This window comes from Orycteropus afer, unplaced genomic scaffold (assembly GCF_000298275.1).
Source record: "Orycteropus afer afer isolate SDZICR_OR568_19922 unplaced genomic scaffold, OryAfe1.0 scaffold00009, whole genome shotgun sequence".
In the NCBI taxonomy this organism is placed as follows: Eukaryota; Metazoa; Chordata; class Mammalia; order Tubulidentata; family Orycteropodidae; genus Orycteropus; species Orycteropus afer.
Genome location: NW_006921596.1, coordinates 9,116,901 through 9,142,994, shown reverse-complemented (window position 1 = coordinate 9,142,994; position 26,094 = coordinate 9,116,901).

Here is a 26,094-nt window from a genome sequence, read left to right as displayed (position 1 = left end):
ATGATGGTGGAGGTGAAGATAACGGTGTAAGAATGTAGAGTGGATTTCTGCCCACTCTAGGTGGACATATAAGTGAGTGATGCCTTCTCTGGTCCCTTCCAACCTTGAGATATATGAGTCTAGGTTTTTGTTGGTGGTTGCCCTTGAGTCAACTCCGACTCCTGGCAACCTCTTATATAACCAAACAAAACATGGCCTGGTTCTATGCTATCTTCACGGCCTTTGGTATATTTGAGCCCATTGTTGTGGCTGTTATATCAATCCACCTTACTGAGGGTCTTTCTCATTCTATCTGGTCTCTCTCTACCTGAAGATACTCATATTCTAACCCCCAGAACCTGTGACTATGTAGGTTACATGGTAAATGGGAATTAAGGTTACAGATGAAATTAAGCTTGCTAACAGACTTTAGGGAGCTCTGGTAGCATAGTGCCTAAGGCACTTGGCTGCTGACCAGAAGGCTGGTGGTTCAAACCCACCAGCCATTCCTCGGAAGGAAGATGGGGCAATCTACTTCCATAATGATAATGCCTCAGAAACCCAAGGAGGGGTCACTATGAGTCAAGTCCGACTCGACGGCACATAACAACAACAACAACAACAGACTTTAAGCTTATTCTTTATCAACCATGATACCCTTTTCTAGTGATTGGTCTTTTCTGATGATGTGTCCAAAGTGAGTAAGTGAGTAAGTCTTACCATCCTTGCTTCTAAGGTGCGTTCTTGTTATATTTCTTCTAAGACTGACTTGTTCGTTCTTTGGGCAGCCTGTGGTATATCCAACATTCTTCACCAACACAACCATTTGAATGCCTCCATTTTTCTCTTGCCTCCCTTTTTCATTGCCAGTTTTTGCAAGTATGTTATGTAATTTCAGAATCTCACCACTTGAGATTGGGCCCAGTGACTGGTCTGGTTGTGTCTCTCAGAACAGTGTCCTGTAGGGATGAAATCCTTCCCTATCTCAAATGTTGAAATAAGGGTATCTTCTTATAATAGTCACATCAATGTCATGACTACAAATCTCAGGCCATGAATTCAAGTAGACAAGAAATATGACTTTATTTATTTATCTATTCATTGAAGGTGGTAGGAAGAATAAAGGCCCTTGAGGTGTTCATATTCTAATCCACAGAACTCGTGACTATGTTAGGTTACATGGCAAAGGGAAATTAAGGTTGTATATGAAATTAAGGTTGCTAATCAGCTGACTTTAAGATTATTATGCATGATGCAAGTGGGCCCAATATAATCACGAGGTCCTTAAAAGTAGAAGAGGGAAATAAAGAGGGAGATGTCACTATGGAAGGTCAGAGTGATGTAATCTGAGGACGACTAGACCCACTGTTGCTGGCTTTGAAGACGGAGAGAGGGAGCAATAAGCCAAGGAATGTAGGAGGCCTATAGAAACAAGAAAAGACCAGGAGGAAGAGAACCCAGGATACCTACTCCTTGAAGATGACTGGACCCAGCGGGATGAACCATGGTCTTTCCTCTGTGCCATGATATTCCTCTCCTCCTTGGCCTCATGCAGCTGTACAACAATCCCATTACATGAGGCAACTAAGTGAGACTCTAATGCATTATTCCATTTCCTTTATTACAAAATCCTTAAGACTTCTTGTCCTATGACCTTGCAGTTGAAGGAGAATGGTTCTAGAAAACAGCATGAGACTTCCTTTCTGCAAGCTCCTGGGAACCATTTTGGAAAGCACACTCCTCTCTCTAAAACTAAAACTAGTGTCTGGTCTCCAAGCTACCCCTCCCCTACTCTTCCTTATGCCTCAGTTTCCCACCTGGATTTCTAAGTCCAAAATGCTTAATATCCTTAACCTGAAAGACCAATCAAGTCTTTTGCAAGAAAAAGCACATCTGAAGATTACATCTAGAGTGGTCACCTATTCCACGTTCTGCATTCAAATACTCCTGAGCCACAAATCTTATGCCATGGCTTCTCCAAGTTTTTCTACTAGAGCAAATTCATCCTACTTCCTGTAGAGCAATGTCCCAGGAGTATTATACTTCATCACTGATGATGTGAGGTGGAATGCAAGGAAATAGGTTTCTATGTTAATAGTTGTGTATTTATTTTAATGTATAGTAGAAAAAATAGCACATCAAACCTGTGATTTCACAGATATTATTGCTGATGCAGAGATTAACATAGGTGTTTATATGTAGATAGTGTAAGTCATTAAAAATGACAAACACGGACAGAAGAGGTATGTGGATATGTCAATGTAGAGTAAAAGATCTAGTTTTACCCTAAGTAAGGTAGCCTTTGTCCTTAGCCCCAGAGAAATAACCCTTGGGGTAATTGGGAGGTCTTGGTCTGGGATTTCCAGGCCACATCTGAGGATCTGTGTTGAGTAGAGGCTGTCTGACCAGAAGAGACTCACCTGGGAGGCAGATATCAATTAGCCTCAGGAGGCAGCCTATTATTCAAGACTAACCAATAAAAGCCTGGAACATGGTGCTCAGAGAGCTTCCTGGTTGATGAGAACATCTGCTTGCAGAAGGAGAGTGTGTCCTTTGAGACATGGAAGCTTCACATTAAAAACCTTCCTGGACTTTGCTCTATGCATCTCTTTGTTTGATCCTTTTTAGCTACAATAAGTCTGTAGATATAAGTATGGTATAATCTCCAGGAATTCTGTGATTTGTTCCAACAAACTATTGAAGCCAAAGGGGCAAAAAGAGCTAGAAGGTTAGACAATAAGAGTGTCACATTGCAGGGCAATGAATTACTTAACATGGCCCTTTTAGCCAAAGTCTTTGTAATTCCTACCAAATTACTGGGTAGGACTACCAAATGTGAGGTGCCTCTGGCTCACCAAAGGGATTGGATAGCTTGCTAATAATAATGTCAATAAGGTACATGTCACCGTGGGGGGGTGGAACCATGCAAACAAGGTGTATGGAACTCTAACGAAGAGATTGGTCAGTTTTGCCATCTCACTAGGCTTAAAATGAGCCATCCTAGAGGCAGATAAGGGGAACCTGACTACTATCAAGAAGAAGCGATGGGAGTGCAGGGTGTCCTTTGGACCCAGGATCCCTGCACTGGAAACTTATTAGATCTAAAAACAAAAAAAGCCAAACTCACTGCTATTGAGTAGATTCCGACTCAGTGGATTTCTGAGGTGGTAAATATTTACAGAAGATTGCCCCATCTTCGTTCCACAGAGCAGCTGGTGGGTTTGAACCGCCAACCTTCTGGTTAGCAGTCAAATGCCTTACGCACCACATTGCCAGAGCTCCTTTTTTAGATCTAGGAGATAGAAAAGTGTAGCGCCAGAAATGGCGAGAGTAAGTGAGAAGTGGCAACAGAGAAATGACGACAGCAGAGGCAGCAGAACCAAGAGATGACAGGAGACAACATGGTGGGCTTTCAGACTCATAGAGTGAGAGAGCTGAGCATCTTCAGGCAGGACGCTTGCTGGTGGAGGGGGGTGCCTCCCTGGACTTGGTGGAGCTAAGTTAGCTGACCCACTGAGCTAGAGCTGAGGGTCTTTGGGCAAGTCTTACTGGCAGAGTGGGGTACCTCTGGACACTTATCAGCCAAACTAAAAGGGCTTTGTAACACTTGTCCAAGCAGGGCAGAGGCCAAGGGACCACACAGCCAAGAGGCTGAGAGCCAGGGAGAGATATGATTTGGGGCACTGCTGTGCCAAGAGGCTGTCCTGATCAAAAACTATCCTGAGTCATTTCTGATCCAGAACTGTAATCTGCTACCCTGTAACTGTGAGTATTTCTATGAATTCTGTATAGCCATTGCAGTAAATTATCAAACCCAGCAGAGAATTAGAGAGTACAGTTGTTAGAGAGGGATAGTTGATGTCAGAACTGGTAAAAAGGTTGGCAAGAGGAGGCATGTCTGACCTCCAACTCATAGGAATCAGCTTTGGACTAATGCTGATGTTGATCTCTTTCTCCCTGGTGAAGTTCATCAATGAGGTCAGACTTTTCCACCACACCATTTTTACACATCTGGACTCTTGAACTTGCAGCTGGCTTCTTGAAGGGGTAGTAGGATACTAGCCCTGAATTTATGACTAGCAGGTCAGAAGGTTGGGGTGTCATATGAACTCCCTGAGCTTGTAGCTGGTGTCTGCCTGCTTGGCAGTCTGAAAGACAATGTTCTTCCAACTTTTGAGCTCTGAACTAGCTCCTGGTGGCTGAGGTCAAAGAGAGTGCCGTAGGGGTGACTGGTGATGAGGATGGAGAAGTGAGAACTTCTCTGTACCAATTTCCACATGTTGGGGATTATATTCATGGTGGTCCTTACCATTCAGGCAAATATGAGGATGATGGTATAGGAATGGCTTAAGCTTTGGGCCTATTTTCATAGCCAAGTATGTGTGGCAATGATATGTGCAGACTACACAGTGGGAAGAAGACCTCCCTTCCTTCCCATAGCCATCTCTCTTTTTTGCTGTGAGTCAGCTGGCTTGGAGGGGGCAGGATTTGGCCCTGACACCTCTATTAGTCCCTTTCTATAATTTACCCAGGAAAACCTGACCTCCAGATGTCTGTTTAACAAGGTTACAGCACACGGTGGAAAGCTGCCTGGGCACTTGCAGTGAAGGCCAGAAAGGCCCTCGGTAATTTGTGCTGCTGTGGGGGCTTTTCCTTCCAAAGCAGCAGGCATTTCAGAGGCAAGATGAGGCTTCGTTTTTCCCTAACTCCCCGGTCTTGTCAGAGGCTAGCCACCTCAGCTGTGAAATGAATTTAGTTTCTTCTGTTTATGCATTAGACAAATGCAAGCCCTTTACCTGAGCCCAGCATCCTGCAGGGAACACAACTGTCACAAACAACCGACAAACCCAGCTTGCGGAGATGCCAAGGGTGGTAGCCCAGTGAAGGCTGGGAGGAAAGAAGGCATGAGCCCTGGACAGTCAGGAGAGACATGGAGCTTCTGCAAATGGCCAGTCTGCTGGGACCTAGGCACTCAGGCACACATGGAGGCCTGTGTCAGCAAGCCCAGGGTGAGCCGTAGCCCACGCTCCTGCAGCCAGGTGGGCCAGGGCCACTTCTCTTTGTGCAGTCAAAAGGTCAGTTAGCTGCAAATGGTCATGACTCCCTCATTTGACTGAGTCTGAGCTTGTTAGTTCCAAGGAGCTTTTAAAAAATTGAGTGTTATGGGAAAGCATGCAACTGTGTGGGTCCTTCCTGATGTAACCGTGCATCTCTGGTTATATTCATCCAATGGCATTTAAGGCTCATTAAATTTTGAATCCCGTGTCACCGGCCTTCAGCTCAAAATAGTTCTCCAAGTGCTTTTTGTCTCCCCACTTCCATTTTAATAGAAATTGTTTCCATTCACCTCTCTGTTCCCTGCTTCCTGCTAGCAACACCCGATCTTTAATAATCACCAATGCAGAATTATTCACTCTGTGGACCTGCCATTTGGGCAATATGGTGGACCTTGACTGATGTAAACAGCTGATGGTAAAAATGAGTGGAGAGCTATCAGAATTCTCCTTTCTTCTCCTGCTTCCTGCTCTGGCCATGGATAAGGAGGCAATGACTCCTGCCCACGCTACGCCTCCACCTCAACATGTCACTGACTGGTGGCTTCTTCAGACCACAATGCAGTTTTCCTCCTATCCCTGGGTCATGGCTTGTGTCCCAACACATGAAAGTTCCAGGATCTAACAGAAGGAGCACTCACCCTATCTAAAAGTGGTAGTTAGAAAGGAGCTCTGGTGGTATAGTGCCTAAGGCATTTGACTGCTAACCAGAAGGCTGGCAGTTCAAACCCACCAGCCACTCCTCGGAAGGAAGGTTGGACAATCTACTTCCATAGAGATACTGCCTCAGAAACCCAAAGAGGGGTCGCTATGAGTCGAGACCCACTCAAAGGCAGTGAGTTTGGTTTTGGTATTAGTCAGAAATACATCTTCTATAGTACATGTGAGGAGCTCTGGTAGCATAGTGGCTAAAGCACTTGACTGCTAACCAGAAGGCTGGCGGTTCAAACCCACCAGCCACTCCTCGGAAGGAAGGTTGGGCAATCCTACTTCCGTAGTGATACTGCCTCGGAAACCCAAGGAGGGGTCGCTATGAGTCGGGGCCGACTCGACGGCACATAACAACAACAACAACAAATAGTACATGTGGGCATTGGTGGTTCAGTGGTGAAAGTTTTGTCTTCCATGCAGGAGATATGGGTTCAATGCCTGGCAATGCACCTTTTGCCCAGCCACCACCCATTTGTCAGAGGAGGCGAGGGTATTGCTCTGATGCTGAACCGTTTGGGTGGAGCTTCCAGACTAAGATAGACTAGGAAGAAAGGCTTGGTGATCTACTTCTGAAAGCCAGCTAATGAAAGCCCTGCAGGTCACCATGGTCTGATCCACGGCCGACCATGGGGATGGTGTAGACTGAGCAGCATTGCATTTCATTGTGCTTGGGGTCACCAGGAGTTGGGTGGGATGACTACACCAGCTAATCACAACAACATACAGCACTTATTAAGTACCAGGCATTGTTGTAAGGGCTTGTAACTGAATAGCATAAGGGCTACCATTATTATCCCCATTTTTACAGCATGAAACATAGAGACATCAAGTAAATTGTCCAAAGTCACACAGCAATTAAGCTGTGGAGCTGGGATTTGAACTCAGACCATCTGGATCTTGAAGCCATTCTTCTTCCCAATCCACTACCCTACTCAGATGTTGCCACACAGGAATATCAGACAAATATTGCCAGGTTTTTGGATTTTTGAAGAAAAGCCAGAAATCTAAATTTTTATGTAAAATCTCCTACTTTCTAAGACTTGGCAAGTGAAATAATTCTTTTGAACATTGTGAGAGCCAAGCAAAACACTGGGAGCCGCAGCTGGCCGTTTTGCCGCCTGTGTGAGACCTCGAGTTTAAGCTAACTCTTTAAAGAGAACAAAGTGGCCATCAATTTCAAACGCTTTAGTGCTGACAAAAAAAACTTCCTTCGGAGCTGGGCAGAAAGCCCAAAGAGCAGGCAGAATTCAGTTCTGGGATCCGGGCTGGATAACCCGACAGGCACCATGCTCCATGGAACAGGCGGCCTTTCCAATACTGACTGCTAAGTTGCTTCAAAGAGGGGTTCAGGGGAGCTTGCACTGTGATTGGTTGACACCTGCACTGCATTAAATCAATGCAGTAAGTGTAGCAACCAGCACAAGAAATGTCAGCTCTTATTAGCCTGCATATAAATCTGCTGCCACAAGAAGCGGGATTAAAGAACAACAGGGAAAATGCCAGGAAGCGGGAACATATGTTGTTCACACAAAAAGAACTTCCAACAATGGGTGCCTTCCTCCACCGAGGAGGCACCTGGAACAGCCTGCTTTGTTTTGCCTCCCGCCCCCGCCCCCCCCCCCCCCCCTTAACAGGAAAGAAGGAACGGTGTTTCATCATCCATGGTAGGAGGTTCTGCTAAGTGTTTGCTGACACAGCTGAACAGTCGTAAAATGTCATAAAGAGTAAATGACTTGATAATGCAAAATAGTAATTAGGTTGGGCTGTGTGTTTATGCTATTTACATATTTTAACACTCTGGTATTAACAACGGTCTTCCCTAATAGCACAGGAATGAGCTAGTCTTGATGCTATTTGAGCTGGTCTTGATGCTATTTGTCCGAGGCTGCCACAAATGGGATCCCTAAAAGCAGGACCACACTCTCCTGCCTTCCCCATTGTGTATCTGCGCTCCTGGAGGCCAAGTCATGGGTAGTGGGAATGCCTCCCGCAGGATTGCCAAGTCCTGACTCCTGATGTCTGCTGGATAAACTCAGACCGGAAGGAAGTTCCATCTTTGGTGAGAAAGCTCATGGCTGCCGGAAGGAGCTGAAGGCAGTAAGTGTACTGGTAGATGTTTAACAACTCAAAAACCAAACCAAACTCACTGCCATAGAGTCGGATCCGACTCATAGCAACCCCTCCTTGGGTTTCCGAGGTGGTATCACTATAGAAGTAGATTGCCCAACCTTGGGAGAAGTGGCTGGTGGGTTTGAACCGCCAGACTTCTGGTTAGCAGTCAAATGGCTTAGGCACTAAGCTACTCCTCACAAGGAAGGTTGGGCAATGTACTTCCGTAGAGATACCTCCTCGGAAACTGAAGGAGGGGTTGCTATGAGTGTGATGTTTAACAACAGGATCTCAAAAAATGAAAGAGCCCTGTTGTAGCCTTTGCACTGACTGGCTAGTGCAAATGGTTAACATATTTCACTGCAATCGGAAAGGTTGGAGGTTCAAATTCACCCAGGGGTGCCTGGGAAGAAAGGTCTGGGGAACTATTTCTAGATCAGCCATTGCAAACCCCGTGGAGCAGGGGTCCCATAGTTCTACTCTGACACACGTGGAGTTGCCACGAGTTAGATCTACTCAATGGTAACTAATTTTTTTTTTTTTTTTTAGTTGTAGCATTTGACAGTTTCCATGGGGCAAATACTTCCACCATGGCCAATTTCAAGCCTTCAACATAGCATCGCCGAACACAGAGCTGGGAAGACAAACACAGTTGGCTCTTGGGAGCTGGCTTTAGCATACCATTGGATAGGGCATATGGGTCTCATCATCTCCCTTTGGCCTTGGTCACTGCCTTGGCTGCATGTCAGAACCAGAGCTAGAGCCCTACTCTGTTCTAGAATTTTCCAAGATGTCAGGACCAGCTCTTTTACTGTGCAAAAGAACTTTAGTGGGGACCCATTGCCATTGAGTCCATTCCGCCTCATAGTGACCCTATAGGACAGAGTTGCACTGCCCCGTAGGGTTTTCAAGATTATAAATCTTTACAGAAGCACACTGCCACATCTTTCTCCCATGGAGCAGCTGGTGGGCTTGAACTGCCAACCTTTCAGTTAGCAGCCGAACACTTAGTGGGGCAGCTGGTAGGAAGTCACTGACCCCTTTGCCTTTCCTGTACAAATGGGGAAACTGCAGCCCAGAGTGGGGAAGAATTTACCCAAGGGCACACAGAAATCTGGCATGAACAAGAGGCCTGAAACTTAGTCTCCTTATTCTCAACCCAGTGCTCTTTGCACCATGACCTTTCTCCTTGTGACCCTCCTCCTGACCCCTGTCCTGTATACAATGCTGTCCTTTGTGCCTCAACTTCCCTTCCCTCACCAGTCCCTGTGTGAGCTTGTAAGTGTGTATGTTGGAAGGTGGGTCCAGCAGGCTCACAGAGCTCTGTGTGGCATGATGGTTGCCAGGTAACAGGAAGGTGTCATGGTGGGAGCGTTCCTTGGTGGATATGGATAAATGGGCACAACAGGGAACAGAGGAGAACTTGACAATGTCTGGAGTGAGAGTCCTGAACCAGAAATGGAGTGTACAACCCATTGGGGGTGGGTAGGTAGACATCATGACTCAAAGGGATCTTATAGAGGAGCTGGTTCATCCCCTTGTGTACTAGAAAGGGAAAATGAGACCCGGAGCTGTAAAGGGACCTGCCCAAGGTCATACCACTACATGGTGTCACAGCCAGGGATATTGGAAGTGGTTGAGGTAGGATCTGGGGCTCCCAGTGAACCCTCCTGAATATGAAAGAGGCCTCAAAAGGCCACAGTAACCCTGAGGACCAGGCACAGGAGGTTTAAGAGTAACTTCCACGGCTGTGTGTCTGGAAGGAGCTCTGGGACGTCTCTCCTCTCCCCTCACTCTCCTTTTCATCCCACCCCCACTGGGTGGGGTGGGAGGATGCAGCCAGGGAGTAGGAGATGGAGGGGAAGGGATGATATTGATGTCATGGGGGGACCATGAAGCTCTGAGGGGTCACTTGGCTGAACAGATGGCAGGCAGATATTGGTTTTAACTCGCACACGGTTGAGCAAATAATGTTTAAGTTTTTCTTGCCAGCCTGGGGAGCCGAGCAGATCGCACCAAGTGGAGGTACCTCCACCTCCCGCCCGTGTCATCTGCTCTTCCCGGGGTTTTCATTTCCTACCCTGTTTGTGCTTTAGAGCATGGCTGGCTGGTCAGGAAGCTGGTGCCCTTGGAGGCAGGAGTGTGTGTGCGGAGAGGAAGGGAAGGAGGTGGCCAGCACTTTATTGCAATGTGTGCCTGGGTAGCACCCGTCAGGCAGAATCACAGTCAAAGGTATTACAAGCAAATTGCTTGAGAGGGTTGGTCATTTCTTATCCTTGATAATAAAGAACCTCATGAAATACCATACCCCCTAGGTCTTTCTGGCAGTGAGATTATCCCTCTGTCCCCCAGATTAAAGAGCTGGGGTCTGGTGACACTGTGAGGCAGGACTCCTGAGTTTTAATCCTGACTCAGCCACTTGCTAGTCTTAGGCATTTCCCTTAACTCCTCTAAGCCTCAGTTTCTCCTATGTGTCCAGGGAGAATGTTGGCCTTTGCTTAGTATCTTCACAGGGAAGAAATGTTTGCTGAATGAATCATGTGTGAATGGAAGAGGGCAGGAGAAAGAGATGTACATGATGGGTTAGTCAAAGATTATCTGGGGCAGCAGAAATGCATTCATTCAACTATCATATTTGAACCCCTATTTGATCAGGATATGGGATACGGAAATGAATAAAACATGGGTGACACCTTTAAGGTGCTCACTGCTGAGTGGGAGACAGGAACGGAACAGCCAGAGCAGAAGTTTTAAGAGTGTCAGTGGTGGCTCTGATCATGGGCTCTGGGGTCAGACTGTTTGAGTTCATGGTTCTGTTTGCCACTTTGAAGGTGTGTAACCTGGAGCTGGTTCCCTGTGGGCCTCAGCTCCCACATCTCTAGCATAGATAGCATAAGCATATCTCAGTAACATGGTACCCTGAGCCATGGTAAAGGCTTAACCAATGTCAGGTGCAGTTGTTACTGCTTAATGCTATACTAGTGACTGTCCAGGATGCTGAGGACCACAAGGCCAATGCTCACCCAGCCTGGGGATCAGGGAGGGCCTCTGGAGGTAAGGACTACTTAAGCAGATCTTGGAGAATAAATTAAGGTTGAGCTAGGTAAAAGCAAATTCATTCCACAAACAGTTACGGAGCAAATACTTGAGCAACAGTGGAGATCACAACAGACAGGGTCTCTGTTTTCCTTCTTTCTAGACCAGGAGTCAGCAAACTTTTTCTATTAAGAGCCAGATGTTGTTGTTGTCGTTGTTATGTGCTGTTGAGTCAGACCCAACTCATAGCAACCCCTCCTTGGGTTTCTGAGGCGGTATCACTATGGTAGTAGATTGTCCAACCTTCCTTCCGAGGAGTGGCTGGTGAGTTTGAATCGCCAGCCTTCTAGTTAGCAGTCAAGTGCCTTAGGCACTACCCTACCAGAGCTCTTAAGAGCCAGATAGCAAATATTTTTGGCTTTGTGGACCATAAAGCCTCTGTCACAGCCACTCAGCACTTTTATTATAGCACAAAAGCATAAAAAAAAAAACAAAAAACAAAAAACACTGCCATCTTGTCAGATCCAACTCAAAACGACCCCCTCCTTGGGTTTTCGAGGAGGTGTCACTATGGAAGTAGATTGCCTAACCTTCCTTCTGAAGAATGGGTGGTGGGTTTGAACCACCATCCTTCTGGTTAGCAGTCTAATGCCTTAGGCACTAGGCCAACAGAGCATAGCCATTGAAAATACGGAAATGAAGGAATGTGGCTGTGTTCTAATAAAGCTTTGCTTTGCAACAATGAAATGCACATATCACAAAGTAGTACTCCTCTTCTTTATTTTTCCAACCATTTAAAATGTAAAAATAATTCTTACCTACAAGGCCATACGGAAGTAGGCAGTGGGCTGGATTCAGTCTGTGGGACGTAGTTTGCCAACCCTTTTTCAAGAGTTGTCCCTGAGTGGCACAAATTGTTAAGTACTTGACTAGTAATTGAAATGTTGACATTGTGAATCCACCCAGAGGTGCCTGGGAATAAAGCCCTGGAAATCTACTTCTGCAAGATCTCAGCCATTGACAACCCTCTGAAGCACAGCTCCACTCTGATACACATGGGGTTGCCATGAATTGGAATCGACTTGACAGCAATTGGTTTGGTTTTGGTTTTTGTTCTACAGCAGTAATGGACATGGAATCAATAAACACGAATATTTCAGATGGTGACAACTATTCAGTGTAATATGACATAATCATGAAGGTAAGGGTACTGATTTAGTTAAGGTAGCTATGGAAGACTCTGTGAGAGGGAGACATTTAGGCTGAAATCGAAGGGAAATGATCAACAAATCAAATATTGCAAAGTCTAAACAGAAAGAAGGTCCAGTAAAGGGCAGGCTCAAAGGCTTGACATGTTAATAGCAGAAAGAAGGTGAGTGTGGCTGGAGGATAGAATTCATAACAGATAGAGAGGAACTGGCTGGAAAAGAGAAGGAAGATCCAAAAAACCTGATAGTGAAAGACTGAGTTTATAAGAACTCACATATGATTAATTCAATATCTGTGGAACTGGCCTTGGTTTGATTGAAGGAAAATATTTGAAAAGGGATTCACTGTGTCAATACCTTTTGTGTTTTCTTTGTGTATGCAGGGACAAAGGAGGGAATGTATTAAAGTGTGCTGAAATGCTGAAATGTTGGACATTATTACCTACCGACCCTAATGAGTCTATCTCTTTCCCAAAGGATGGGACCAGGCTGAGTTCTTCAGCACCCCCAGGCACGCAATATGAGTGATTTATAGATTATCTAGTACATCATTTCCAACTCATCACAGCGGGAACGGTGAGCTCTGCCACCATCTACCCAACGTTTTGAATGTCTCACTGGGCTCTTGGGTATCACCACCAAAATAGGGTGATGGGAGTCAAATAGTCAACTTCCAAGGAGGTGAGTTTTTGGCATTTGATGTTCTCAGCAATGGTGGTCCCTTTAGATGCTGGTCCCTCTTACTGACCTTGACACTCTGGTGGGAAAGAGAATGAGATATTCTGGAAATAATTTGTCGAATAAAAAGATCTGTCAAAAAGGCTTACATTCCTGGCCATTGCACCTCACATACAGCCACTGCCTGTCTGTCAGTAGAGGCTGGCGTGTAGCTCGGATGCTGAACAGGCTTCAGCAGAGCTTCCTGATTAAGATGAGGAGGAAAGGCCTGGGGAGCTCCTTCTAAAATCAGCCAGTGAAAACCCTATGGATCAAACAAAACAACCTGATCTGCAATTGATCATGACAGTGGTGCAGGGCCAGGCAGCATTTTGTTGTTCATAGTGTTGCCATTGGTCAGGGGCCCACTTGACAGCAGCTAACACCACCACCACGCCCTTGGCTGAAGAACGAGGTAGAGGGAGTAACTCTATGTTGGGGCAGTTGCCCCTAGTGAACCTCTAGCTACTGAGATATGAGAAATCTTAAATCCTACCCTTCCCAACACACACACACACACACACACACACACACGATGCTCAGTAATTCCAAGCTAAGTGGTTCGTTCAGCCCTCCCCAGTTTAACTTGAGCTTTATCAGTTAAATAAGTCCTTCTCCTCCTCCTTTTTTTAAATTTTTATTTTATTTTATTTATTTTTTTGCCATTCTGCAGCTATTGCCGTCTGTCTAATTTCAATCAATTCACTTTTGCTTAAAAAACATTATGTTTCTTAATGCTGCTGCATTGGGCCAACTGCATGGTAAATTGTCAGTGTGAATGAGACAAATCACTCAAATTTGTCTTCCTGGGGAACAAAGCCACCATTAGAGAAGCATCTTCTCAGAAACTTTGGGCATCAGCTAAGCCCAGGGAGGCTAAGAAGGCTAGGATCCAAGGATGATTCAACTGCCTCACACCCATCACAGGAGCTTCAGCAAGAGCAGGACTTACTGTGTGAACAGAGTGGATTTTTCAATTGAGGGAAGTGGCAAGGTCAATTTTAAGACTAAACACTGGAAAGACAAAGGACAATGGAGGAATTTGAACAGAAGGTAAGGGAACAGAACACCTGCTGGAGGGCAGGAGAGAGAAGTATCTTCAAAAGAGGAGGGCAGGGCAGATAGGGAGTGACTGTGTAATGGGTACTAGTATATGTTTGCAGTGAAGAAAAACTTTGCAAATAGCTCATGGTGATGGCTGCACAGTATTGTGAATGTAATTACATACTGTACCAGTTGCCACTGAGTCAGCTCTGACTCCTGGGATCCCCAAGTGTATCACTGTAGAACTGCGCTCCATAGAGTTTTCCATAGCTAATTTTTCAGAAGCAGATTGCCAAGAGTTTCTTCCAGGGTGCCTGTGATGCACTTGAACTACCAACCTTTGGGTGAGCAGCCAAGTGTTTCATCCATTTATACCACCCCTAAGGACCCCACTCAGTATGTAGTAAGTGCTTAACAAATGTTTGTTCACTGAATAAATGGACCTCCTCAGCTTGGCATCTGAGCCTAACCAACCTCACATTTTCTGGTTCATCTCTGAGGACTTCACTCCATGCCCTTGTGCTGTGACCTAATTGGCTTCCTTTCCACCCCAAAACATGTGCTACTCTAAGCCTTTACTCCTATTGTCCATACTTGTCCCTCATGTGAAATACTCTCTCCTTCTCCCTGCTTATAACCTCTACCCTCCCCCATACACACAATTATACTCAAATTTCTCCTCCTCCAGGAAGCCTTCCCTGACCATTTCAACCTCTGGGACTTGTTTCTTCCTCTGAGCTTTAGTACAATGGAATGTCTATCTCAGGGCTTCCCAAGAATGGTTGGTCATCAGAATTAGCTGTGGGAGCTTTGACAGATCAAATCCCCAGGACCCTCTCCTAGAGATGATTCAGAGAGTTGAGGTGGGTCCTAAGCATCAATAATTTCTAAATTCTCCTAGTGGTTCTGTTTGTCGGTCAGGTTTGGGAGCCTGGTCTTGTGATTCTTATCCCTCAGCTCATTTTGGACTCTCCAGTGAGACTGTGACTGCCTGGTGGGATATCTCTGTTATTCACTCCCTCCCAAATATCCAGCACATTCAAACAAACAGTAAGTGCTCTATAAATGTCACCTAAAGAAAACAGGTCACAGAGAACCAGCAGGAGCGTCCTGAGGAAGGAGGAGTTGAGTGCTAGGTGCAACGTTGTCAGGAGGTGAAACAGTGGGTATTTGGCACAGTATTAAGAGTTGCTACCACCCGTCTGTCAGTTTGTCATACTGCGGTAGTGTGTATGTTGCTGTGATTTGGGAAGCTGTGTCACCAGTATTTCAAATACCTGCAGGGTCACCCATGGTGGATAGATTTCAGTGGAGCTTCCAGACTAAGACAGACTAGGAAGAAAGAGGTCGGGAGATGTACTTCCCAAAATTAGCCAATGAGAGCCCTATCGATCACAATAGAACATTGTCCAACGTAGTGCTGGACAATGAGCCCCCTACATTGGAAGGCACTCAGGATACACAGTGGCTAAGTAATGAACTTGAATATACCAACGACTGTGGAGATGGTGCAGAACTGGCCAACTCACGGTGTTGCCATGAGTCAGAGTCAACTTGATGACAACTAACAACAATAACAATTCGGAACCAAGTGGACTTGGGTTTGAGTCTCAGTTTTAATACTTACTAAGAATAATGAGGCTATTAGGGTGGGGAGCAGTGTGTAACTTTAGGCAACCAACTGCATGCTCCATGCTTCATTTTCTCCATTGTAAAATCAGGATAATAATAACCCCTAACTCATGGGGTTGGTGAGGTCCTGGGCCCATCTATGGAGGTACTGCTTGGCATAGTGCTCAGCATGCAGTCGGTGCTCAATAAATGGAAACTACTCTTTTGTTCTTAAAGTAAGATTTTATCCCAAGGGACAGAGCCCCTCCACTTCCTGGGCTGATAGAGCAGCAGCACAGGATACTGCGTTGTTATCACAGCCCAGCTACTCCACCTCCTGCTACCCACCCTTCCAATCCCACCTCAGGCTGGGGCATCTATTTGAGCAGCTGCAGAAGTATGCACCCTGCTGGCATCCCTCCCAGGCCTCCGCCCCCACCCCACCTGCCAATCATGCCACATGGTGTACCCTGTCCAAGGAACCTGGCTGAGCAGCAGCCTCCTAGCACATGAGGTGCTCACACTTGCTCACTCTGCTGCCTGGCACACAGGCCTCTGTGCTGCCCTGGCGTGGTGCCCACTCCTGGGCACAGTGAGGCCAGTGCATGGCCTGGCAGATGGTGGCAGGGTGGGGGCAGGAGGGAGTGAGAGCTCCTGCTGGTGCTGGAGGTGAGGTGGGAGGGAGGTATAGGCCAGGAGAGGAAAGGAACCTGGCAGATAAACAAGAGATGCTGTAATGGCTGTGTCTGTGGGGCGGACTCTGCATTGTGGTTCCTGGCTGGGTTTTCCCAGAGGCCTGGCTCAACCTGGCCCTGATCATGTCATCAGGGCCATCAACTGATGGATTGAAGCCCGCAGATGAGGACAAGTCCAGTACGGAGAGATCGGGGACACCATTCCTGTTTCCCAGTCTGAAACCCACTACAAACCTAATTCAGTTCAATTCCATTCAACAGTGCTTTTTCTCAGAGCGTGTGGTCCATCCTCAGAAGAAAGGCCTGGTGATCTATTTCTCAAAATTCAGTCATGATAGAGTGTTTGTGTAAATAAATGGGAAAAAATACATCTGGGAAATGGTAGAATAAGTGTCATTAAAGAGAAATAACTGGGGAATTTTTAAGATTTTATATTTAAAAGGCCAATGTTAAAATAGAAATAGTCAGTGTTAGAAGTGCTAGTGTGAAAAATTGTCAACTTTATAGGTCTTTGAAAAAGAAACTTGATTTGTTTTTAACATCAACCTGCTGACTGAACCAGGGAATTTGGGATCTGTATGTGAATATTTTGGTGCCTCTGACAAATGTGTATTTAAATGAACTTATGTAAAAAAGGGAGCTCTGGTAGCATAGTGGCTAAGACACTTGCCTGCTAACCAGACGGCTGGCGGTTCAAACCCACCAGCCACGCCTCGGAAGGAAGGTTGGGCAATCCTACTTCCGTAGTGATACTGCCTCGGAAACCCAAGGAGGGGTCGCTATGAGTTGGGTTTGACTCGACGGCACATAACAACAACAACAAATGTAAAAAAGAAGTCTTTAAATAAATTTCTGTTTATTTTTATACTATTTAACAATTGAAAAATCACTTCAGAAAATACATTCTGACTGTCTCTTAAAAAAAAACAAACAAAAACAATCAATCATGAAAAATCTTATGGAGCACAGTTCCCCTCTGACACCCATGCATTGGAATCAACTCAGTGGCAACTGTCTTTTTGGTCCAGATCCAGACCCAAGAACCAGGCTGTGGTGCTGTCAGAAGGGCTGGGCTGAAGTTTGAGCACTCAGGGCTGATCCCAGCCCTACCACAAACAGAGTAGCTGTGTGCAAAAAGGGCAAGGAGGCCACATGTTCTGACCTCCTCTAACCCCACAAGAGGAAGACAGAATCACCATCAATAGCCCAAGACCTATTACTACAAGGCCAGACATGCTGCCTCCCTCCAGCCCTTCCTCCCAAAGCACCCACCACCTCTCTCCTAGGTTCAATAATTCACTGCAGTGGCCACACAGAACTCACAGACAGACACCCAAGGGTTCGTCTCACATAGTGGTGGTGGAGGCTGGCCGGCTGGCGAGTCCCAGGTCCCTGAGTAGGTCTGGCGGATCCTCCCAACTCTCAGGGTTTGATGAACCTCGATCAGCAGATCAGATGACAGCTGCTGTCCCAAATCCAGGGGTGAGATGAGGATGAGCCAAGATATAAAACCAGAGCAAGAGGAGGGTGAATCTTCCCAGGAGATTATAGGTATACCCTCAAGGAAGCTAAGGGTGGTGACTTGAATTATACCCTCCAGCAAGGCAGGACTCAAGATATATTCCACCTGTGTTGCCCCAACAGAAATAACCTAGGTGATGGCTTTAACAATCAGCAGCTCAAGGCAAATCCCATCACAGAGTCAATTGCCAGTCATTATAGGGAAGGACTACTACCAGCTGCCCAGCCAAGCTGATACCTGACCTTAACTACCACACCACCCCAAACAGGCATGAATCATGGGATTTACAATACATCACAGAATGGAGTGGCTAGAAGGGCCACATCAAGGGATTCACCGCATTGCACCCCCTGGCTCTTCTAGCTATTAGCCCTTTCATACTTGAAAGATGGATTTGCCCCTCCCAACAGAAATTCCCCAGGTGGACAACTTTAGCAAGCAGGAGCTCCTCTGTTTCTCATGGCAAATTCGACCCTGGAGTTTACAAAGACTTATGGGTAGAAAAGCCACACTAAGTAATTTACTGCACTGTACTGTGCCTTAGTCCCTTAGAGCTTTGCTGATGTATCCAGGTGCTGGAGCTAGTGCTCCTACCCTGCCGACTTCTTAAGCTGAGGGTTTGGTGATGGTAAAAGATGGTAGATGTGCATGGCCTTGACAAACTGCAGGTCTTTAGAAATGGTGGGATCAGCCACAGGTCCTTAAGGAGCAAAGAAGGAAAGACAAACATCCACGCAACACTGAATGGCACCTCAGGCCTATGGGTGGGGGGGAGGGAGGCAGTGCAGCATGGATTGAGCTCTGAGAGCTCAAAGAAGGAAAGGATGATTTCTACAGAGCCCACTTAGCAAAGTGCCATGACCTTGGGCTCTGGAGTCAGACATACCTGCATCTTCAGTTCTGACTCTGCTACTTGTGGGACGAACTCTTTTGAGCATCACTGTCTTCATATGAAAAAATGGAATCAGAACAGTTCTCAGCTCCTGGAGTCCAGAGGATTTAATGATATCAGCAGGCACAAACAACTGGACACAGTAAGATGTTGTTTCTACTACTATTATTATTCCAAATAAACTACAGAAATCAAGAACTTAACTCTCCCAAGAAACCATCTTAATAGGTGACATACTCCGTTAGACTTAATTGCTAACCATGACTGATATTTATGAAGCATTATTCTATGCTAGGTATTTTTATAATCCATTCTTGCATTTAACCCATTGAGAAAAAAACAAAAAACCTCATTGCCATCGAGTCAGTTCTGACTCATAACAACCTTTCCTTGGGTTTCCAAGGCGGTATCTCTATGGAAGCAGATTGCCCAGTCTTCCTTCTGAGGAGTGGCTGGTGGGTTTGAACCTCCAGCCTTTCGTTAGCAGTCAAATGCCTTAGGCACTATGCCACCAGAGCTCCCAACCCATAATACTATATGACATAATAACTAGCAACCAGTTGCCATTGAATTGTCCTTGACTCATGGCAACCCTGTGTGTGCTGAAGCAGAACTGTGCTCCACGGGGCTTTCAATGGCTGATATTTTGCAGGTAGATCAGCAGATCTTTCTTTCAAGGCACCTCTGAGTAGACTTGAACCTCCAACCTTTCTGTTAGCAGGCAAGAGCATTAACAGTTTGTATCACGCAGGGACTCCAAACAACGCAACAGTATACTAGTATACTACCAGTCCCCTTTTACAGATAGGAAAGATGAACCCAAGTTATGTAATGTATCTAAGACTGCACTGTATGAGTTTTAGATATATGAGCACAGGCTGTGTGAAGAGTCCCTGTCCTTAACTAATTTATTATACTGCTTCCCAAAGACAGTTCCTCCTCTCACTCTCTCAAACTGGCACTGAAGCAAATTTCTCTGGGGAATGGGCTCTGAGCAGCTTAGTAGGCATCTTTGTCCCCAAGGCCTCCAGAGGACACACATAGAAGAGGCAAATGAATCTCCCTCCCCAGGGTCCTGCACAAGTGACTTCTCCAGTCTGTTTACTCCTCTCCAGCCCTACTGATCTCCTAGTTGCTCAAACTTTCCAAGCTCCTTCCTAGTCAGTTCTGTGCTAGCAAAAGGCTTTTACCCTTGCATTCCCTTCTATCTGGAGTGCTGTCCTCAGGCTTCATGGAGCTGCTCAGCATTTAGTTCTCAATTCAGAGATGCCTTCCCTAATACCCCCATGTGAAATGTCCCCTCCATGCCACTACATCTCTTCTACCTGAAATGATCTTGTGTATCTGTTCTTTGCTTTCTGGCCATTGCCCTCAGGAGAATATGAGTTCCTTGAGTGTGAGGAAGGGTTTTGTCCACTTGTCACTGAACATTCTCTCCCCAGCACTTTGCACTAAGCAACCAGCACAGAGTTTAAAAAACAACAACAACAAAAAAAAAACCCTTATTGCTGTTGAGTCAATTTCAACTCATAGCGACCCCTCCTTGGGTTTCCAAGGTGGTACCTCTATGGAAGTAGATTACCCAGTCTTCCTTCTGAGGAGTGGCTGGTGGGTTTGAACCATAGCCTTTTAGTTAGCAGTCACATGCCTTAGGCACTATACCACCAGAGCTCCTGAGCACAGAGTAGGTGCTCCATAAATTCTTGTTGATAGACTGTCTTCAGCACTTAGCACATGTTGGCACAAAATAAGTGCTCAATTATCCCTTGTCATTTGACTATCTGAAACACCCAAGGAATGGAAGACAGTGGGTAGGATGTGTGGGTGCCCCCACAGCTGGTCCAGCACCCATTCCCCTGGAAGTCCTCTGGGTCTGGGCAGAGAAAGGACCCTCTAGAAGGATAAGGCTGCCTCTACCTCTTCCTCTTGCTCTTGCTTTCTGCCACCATGAAACACATGGTCTACATCAGCATGACCCACTGAATGTGGATGAGAAACACCCTTGGTGGCAAACTATCTTCCAATGCAAGACATCCTTGTGCCACCACTCTTCACAGAGACCCCAAAACTCAGGGAATGAAGTATGCCAAGGGCTAGACCACTTCCTAAGCCCTGAACTCCCTTATCTTTGGTCCAAGCAAGCACCATCAGGAAGACAGGGCCTTTCCTGATGTCTGACGTTCCTGGTAAATACCATCTCCTGGCCATGGGGACACTTTCTCCTCAAAAGCCTTTCTCTCCAAATTAGTCACTCACTGTATTGAAAGCACAAGAGGAGCAAGAGTTCTTTGGAGATACTAAAGAGTCCTCAAGTCTAAAGATAGAACTTAGGAGAGTGAGTGCCTCCTTTTAAATAAACCCACCCTCTAGTAAGGACTTGCCCTTCTCTCCCTGTGGGTGAGGGTGGGTAGCTTGGGGGTCTGCACTGTTCTCATTGCTTATTGATATCTCAAGTCACTGTAAGCTCAGACAACCATGAGAGAACCTCATGGAATTCCATGAGGCAGTAAGTGTTCTAACACTTGAGGCTAACAAGGTTCTTTGTTCTTAAAGGTTCTCTGCCACCTTTAGTTCTTCTCCCTCTCTGTGCTTCTCCTCTGCTCTAGAATAGCCTTCCTATAAAGCATGAGGATACTCTAGGTGGCAGAAATATTTAAGTGCTCCACTAAGTTTGGCAGTTTGAACTCACCTAGAGGCACCTTAAAAGGAAGGCTTGGATAATCTGGTTCCAAAAGGTCTGAGTCATTGAAAACTCTATGGAGTGAAGTTCTGCTCTGCACCACAGGGGGTTGCCATGAGCCAGAAACAATTCAACAACTGGTAACTGGTAAATAGAGCATGGGTTCCATTAGAAACTGTGTGGTCTTGGGCAAATTACTTAACTCTCTGTATCTCAATTTCCTCATCTTTAAAGTGGAAATCATAATAATAATGGCTATCCCAAGAATTGTTGTGAAGGTTAAAAGTCATGGTGCAGGTAAAGCACTTAGAATAGTATCTGACACAGAGAAAACGCTTAATAAATTATAATTGTTGCAGTTGTTTTGCTTTAGTCGGTGAAATGTGATCTACTGTAATAAATAAATCCAAAAATCTCAGTGGTTTAACAAAGTAGAGGTTTGTTTCCTGCTTCCTGCACAGTTCACTTGCAAAAGTCCCTGGATAGGCAGCTCTCCTCCACACAGTAATTCAGGGACTGAGACACTTTGCATGTATGGCTTCCTCAGAATGTCACTTATTCAGCTGGTGAGTGCAGAAAGAAGATGGAAGTTCTCATGTGGGAATGTTAAGGGGCCAAGTCTAGAAGGGATGCATATCACTCCTACACACATTCCATTGGCTGGAACTCAGCCCATGGCCTTGCCTAACTTGACTAACAGCAGAGAATGCTGGAAAATGTAGTTTAACTGAGTGCCCAAGAGGAAGAGAAGAGGCTTGGTAGGTAAGTGATATCTACCACAATTATTATTTTCTGGTATCATGCCATACTCCTACTCCAAAGCTATTCCATAGCATTTTCATGTTCACCGATAAAGCCCCTACTTACTGCGTCTGCCTGCAATTCGCAGCTTTCTTCTATCCCAATTTCACATTCTCCTACCTTTTTCTTGTTGCTTATTGCCATCCAGTTGGCTCTAGCTCATAGAGACTTTATATATAAAAGAACAAAATGTTGCCTGGTTTTGAACCATCTTTATGATTGTTGGTATGTTTGTGTCCATTGTAGTGCCTTACAACCTAGGGGGCTCATCTCTCAGCAATATATTAGATAGTATTCTGTTGTAACCCATAAGGTTCTCTTTTCACTGGCTTATTTTTGGAAGTGGATCACCAGGCCTTTTTCCTAGTCTATCTTAGTCTGGAAGTTCTGCTGAAGTCTGTCCACCATGGGTGATGCTGCTGGTATTTGAAATACTGGTGACATAGTTTGCAGCACCACAGTAACATGGAAGACACCAGAGTATGACAAACTGACAGATGGTTGGTGGCCCAACTTCTTTACCTCACTCCATTTCTTTCCAATACACAACTGCTTCAGCCAAACCAGCAACCTCCATGCCTGATGAGGGTACAAAAACTGTGGACTGAGACAGAAATACAAGGGCCATTTCACTGTGACTACATCTCAATGAAGACAAAGTCATGCCAAGTGCATCTTTGCTCTACCACCTCCTAACATTGTTCCAGGAACAAAGTCAGTAGCTGAGAAATGTTAAATAATTGAATCAATGAATTGATCAGAGATCTTTATCTTAAAGACATTCTGAGTTAACAGTTAAATGAACCCACCCTCCAGTGTGTGCCAGTACACACATGATGATGAATGGCACTGACCCTCAGCTTCAGCATCAGGGAGACATTCGGAAGCTGGCTTTGAGTTTTTAAGCAAGAAATGTACAGTCTCCTGGGTTTTTTAAATACAAGTTTAACAATATTTAAAATAAGTATGCTAAAAGAAAAACTGCAAAGATACAATGTGTGTGTGTGTGTGTGTGTGTGTGTGTATGGGAACCACAGTGTGGGCCAAACGGAGCACATCTATAGGATAACACCAGCCCCAAATCATCACTTGAACCTCTGCTATAGACCATGTCTGCAGATGTTAAAAGAATGGCATGCCATTTGCAATGGATCACAGTTACTAGATACAAAAACAAATAAAAAACAAGACTCTGGAGAAAACAGATCTTGGCCCTTTGGTAATAACCCTTTTGTTTTCTTGTTCAGGAGAAGCAACTGAATATTTCTCTTAGCTCCTGCAGAAGCCAAGCTTTTGGGTAAATCATTGGCTTTTTTCCCTCCAATTCATGGGAAGCTAACAAAGTTCTTACCTAATTTACTTTCAAATATGGAGACAGTGTGGTGCAGCCTGATGTTCAGAGTTCTAATCTCAGCTATGTCATCAACTTGTTCTATGTTCCCAGGTAAATCCATCCCCCTCCCTACCTCCCCTGGTTTGCACCTGTGAAGTGAGAGACTTAAATTCAATGACCCATAAGATCCTTTCCACTTTAGCGGCTCCTGCCAGAGTCTGCCTTATGGACTTGGAACCAAAGCAGACTACATTTACCAGACACATCGCTTGTGACTTTATTGAGTAATTTGTACAAAACCTCCAAGAATAATTTATTCACCCAGCAGTGTGAGACGGCGAGAAGGAAATCAATAGAGTGGTGTCTAAGTCATTTTTTATTTTCTAAACCACGAAGAGATTCTCTTCCAATTCAGAGTTCTTGCCAGAAACCCAAGCAAAGAGCCCTCCTGGGGAGCAAACTTTCCCAGGGCTTTTCATGACACTTGAAGGATGACTGGAGAAGCAAGAGGAGAGTGAGTTTGGAGAGAAAGCAACGTTCCCCATCTCTCTAACTCGTCACAAAGTCATTCTGAGAAGAAATTTAAAGACCACTTGTCTCAAATTCAATTGCCATCTCTTCAACAACTTGAAGCTGTTAGATTCACTTCTGTTCTATCAAGGTAATGGGCAAACTGACACTTGGCTTAAACCCACCCTCTGGACTGGCTGACTGCAAAGAGTATCTATGGAGCAATTGTTTTCTTTTCTGCAGAAGGTGGACAATATCATCAACCTGTGAGATTCTTAGCTTCTTCTAGTTTCTGGCCTAAGGAAGCCAGGTGAGAAGAAAAACATAAGGAGGGACAGGCCATTAATTAAGGAGACCTGGGTCCTAGTCCTAGCACCACCACTGACCAGGCTTGAGTAGACTTCAGCTCTTAAACTTCAGTTTCCTCATCTCTGAAGTGTGTATCATACTTCCTATCCACATTCTTTGTGCAGTTATATGAGGATCACATGAGCTAACATCAGTACCTGCTGGGTCTCTTGGTTGCAAGCAACAGAAATATACTCTGGCTGCCTTAACAAGAATTGACACATTGGAAGCATGAAAAGGGGCTCACAGGATTCACCAAACCAAAACCAAACTCACTTTCACTGCGTCACTTACAACTCAGAGTGACCCCCATTGGGTTTCCAAGGCTGTAAATCTTTATGGAAGTAGACCAACCCATCTTCCTCCCCAAGAGCAGCTGGTGAGTTTGAACTGCTGACCTACTGGTTAGCAGTCAAGTGCCTTATCCACTATGCCACCAGAGATCCTTACAGGGTTCAGAGGACACTGTAAAACCAGGCCTGGACATGGGCAAGGCAAAGGTGCTTGTGCAAAATATCATACTCTAACCTGGTAGCATAGTGGCTAAAGCACTTGACTGCTAACCAGAAGGCTGGCGGTTCAAACCCACCAGCCACTCCTCGGGAGGAAGGTTGGGCAATCCTACTTCCGTAGTGATACTGCCTTGGAAACCCAAGGAGGGGTCGCTATGAGTCGGGGCCGACTCGACGGCACATAACAACAACAACAACAACCTTCAAATCTACCCTCTGCACTATGTTTCTGTGATGCTGGAAAGGGACCTTCCAAATTAAACCTCTTCTGCGTGGTTCTACCAGCAGGAATCTCTAGAGGGCAACTGAAAGGTAGGGGGATGGAAGAGACCTGGCTCCTTTCTTTCTGCTCACTGTTCTATTAGCAATACCCAGAAATGGTCCCTCACCAGGTGGCAGCATGACATACCATCTCCAGATTCTTGGTTCACTTCCAGAACAAGCCACATCAAGTACCCTTAGAAGTACTATGGGCTTGAGTTTCTAAATACTTATAGCTCCAGCTTCCATTGATTGTCCAGGCTAAGGGGTAAAGCTGCCTTTATGGTTTTTCAACATCAAACATCTGTTTAACCAATGCCTCCATTATATTCTACATTAAATTCTCTCTTGAGAATTGCTTGGCTTCTTGGTATGTTTCTGCATCATAGTCAAGGCCATATTTCAGAGACAGTATGGCTACATTCAGTTTGGCCTCCAAAAACCTCCCATCCTGACATCAAGCTCAGCTGGCAAAACATACTACACAAAAACATTGTTCCACATCCTACTTTGGTGAGTAGTGCCTAGGATCTTAAAAGTTTACAAGCAGACATCTAGATGAAACAATGGGTCCAGAGCAAAGAAGAATGAAGAAAACCAAAGATGCATGGAAACAATTAGTCCAACTGACTGGTACACCATACGATCCACAGCCTATACAACTATGAAACCAGAAGAACTAGATGGTGCCTGGCTAGCACTGTCAACCACTTGGAGAGGGATCTATGTGGAAGATCCTGGATAGAATGGGAAAACAATGTGGAACAAAACTCAAAATCATTAAAAAAAAAAAAAGGGGGGTGGGAAGGGACCAAGTTTGCTGGTCTGATGGAGCCTGATGGAACTCCTGAGACTATGATAGCCCCTAGCTGCCCTTCAGGTCTGGAACTGAACCCACTCCCATGGCTTCCAGCCAAACAAAAGACAGGCATATGAGCTGAACATTTACATTAGGTAGATACACTCCTTGGAGAGATCAATCATGGGAGAATAGAAGGCTGTGTATGCACAGGGAGACAGCTCGAGGGGCAGGAGTCCATGGGAGGGAAGGACACGGGGAAGAAGTAACTA